The sequence below is a fragment of the Myxocyprinus asiaticus genome, chromosome 6, assembly GCF_019703515.2.
Source record: "Myxocyprinus asiaticus isolate MX2 ecotype Aquarium Trade chromosome 6, UBuf_Myxa_2, whole genome shotgun sequence".
NCBI lineage: Eukaryota > Metazoa > Chordata > Actinopteri > Cypriniformes > Catostomidae > Myxocyprinus > Myxocyprinus asiaticus.
The window spans coordinates 13,311,143-13,313,398 of record NC_059349.1 but is presented as its reverse complement, the minus strand read 5'-3'; the positions used below and the strand labels follow the sequence as shown (position 1 = coordinate 13,313,398).

The 2,256-nt window shown below is 38.3% G+C and overlaps 1 non-coding gene across 1 annotated transcript; it reads right to left on the bottom strand.

The window, feature by feature from the left end:
• Positions 1-72, bottom strand: trnap-agg (transfer RNA proline (anticodon AGG)). The gene has a single exon. It is a non-coding gene; the product is annotated as a tRNA-Pro (tRNA).
• Between the last annotated feature and the right edge of the window lie 2,184 nt (positions 73-2,256).

The following is a 2,256-nucleotide window of genomic DNA, read 5'->3' as shown; positions in this document are numbered from 1 at the left end:
GGGCTCGTCCGGGATTTGAACCCGGAACCTCTCGCACCCTAAGCGAGAATCATACCCCTAGACCAACGAGCCGAAGTTGTGTCTTGCAGTGTGACCTGTAGGCTTGATCTAAAACTATTTTAATCAATCTTTTTGTAGTTCTTGTATACTGATAGTACATACAGATTTATGACCTCATATTACTGTAATCGAGAGACTACATGGAATATTTGTACTTTAAAAGTAATTCATCACCCCACAGGACTATTTAAGTGAACTGTTAAAATGTAAAAGGTCATTAAAAAAGGTTAACAGTGTTGTAATGATAACCAGTTACAGCACCTAAAATACACTTTCCTGTATACATTCATATACATTTTAATGTAAATCTTTATGTTACATTTTAAAAAAGTGCATATTTATGGGCCTGGGTAGCTCAGCAAGTAAAGACGCTGACTACCACACCTGGAGTCGCGAGTTCCTGGCGTGCTGAGTGACTCCAGTCAGGTCTCCTATGCAACCAATTGGCCCGGTTGCTAGGGAGGGTAGAGTCATGTTAGGTTAACCTCCTCGTGTCGCTATAATGTGGTTCTCGCTCTCGGTGGGACGCGTGGTGAGTTGTGCGTGGATGCCGCAGAGAATAGCGTGAAGCCTCCACACATGCTTCGTCTCCACTGTAATGCGCTCAACGAGCCACGTGATAAGCTGCGCGGATTGACGGTCTCAGACACGGAGGCAACTGAGATTCATCCTCTGCCACCCGGATTGAGGCGAGTCACTACGCCACCATGAGGACCTAGAGTGCATTGGGAATTGGGCATTCCAAAATGGGAAGAAAAAAAAAAAGTGCATATCTATGTTATTTGTCAGATATTTATCTCACAACCCTGTCAAATATATTACCAGAGTCAGTAAATTAAAATAACCGACACCAGGGTCAAAAATGTATGTGGGCTTGGGGCAAAAATGTACATGAAATTCAAAATGTAGGGGCAAAAATGCCCCCATAATGAATTCCCTCTTAAAGGGACAGTTCACCCAAAAATGAAAATTCTCTCATCATTTATTCACCCTCTTGCCATCCCAGATGTGACTTTCTTTCTTCTGCAGAACACAAATTGAGATTTTTAGAAGAATATCTCAGCTCTGAAGGTCCATACAAAGCAAGTGAATGGTGACCAGAACTTTGAAGCACCAAAAATCACATAAAGGCATCATAAAATTAATCCATAAGACTCCAGTAGTTAAATCCATATCTTCTGAAGTGATATGATAAGTGTGGATGAGAAACAGATCAATATTTAAGTCCTTTTTTACTATAAATAAACACTTTCACTGCCACATCTTCTTTTGTTTTTGGCGATTTGCATTCTTTGTGCGTATCGCCACCTACTGGGCAGTGAGGAGAATTTATAGTAAGAAAAGGCAACGTAAAAGGATTTTATTACCAAACAATGTCAGCGCGATATGAAAGGCCATTTAAAGCATATAAATTGTAATGATGTCACTATAATGGGGAATTGTTTCACCAAGTTCTGCTTTACCACAAACTACATCTTTCTTTTCACCTTCTCATAAAAACTGTGCAGCCAAATATTGAAAAGCAAGGCCACATATTTGGTAAATTTGTGATCGTAATGTTACTGTTGTGACCTTTGTTTGCCCAATTGTTCAGTATTTTTCTTTTTTTAAAGCACCAGAACTGCAATTGAATACAGATTGGTTTACAACTTTATTTTTAGTGTAGAGCTGATTCCCAGTCCTCTCATGCATAGATTGTGTGGCCTGAGACTCAGATTAAAGTACTCAAAGAAAGATCAATAGACTTTTGTATCTGTATGTTCATGTAACTTGCCACAGCATAGAATTATGTTACTAGTGGAAGTCATGAATGCTGAATCAATCCTGAACTAAGAAAAGCAACACATGTATTTAGAAAGCATGCACAGGTGCAAAGTTCAGTGCATATCTAGGCAGCTGTGTGCATGACACTGTATTCAGCACTGTTTGGTTTGTGTGCAGGATTGATCTGACACTATTGCTAAAGTAAATGACAATGGAATAACAATTTATTATTCACATTGTTTAAGGAGATCTGAAAAATGCTTGATAAAATGTATTAAAAACACTTTAAACCTTTACAGTCACATTTTTTGGAATTAACAGTTATGAAAGTGTCCATTTAAAGGTCCATCCATATAATAAATCTAACATGATCCACAGTCAAAAATTCTGTCAAAGGATCAAGAACAAGAACAAAATATGATTTGTGTTGTT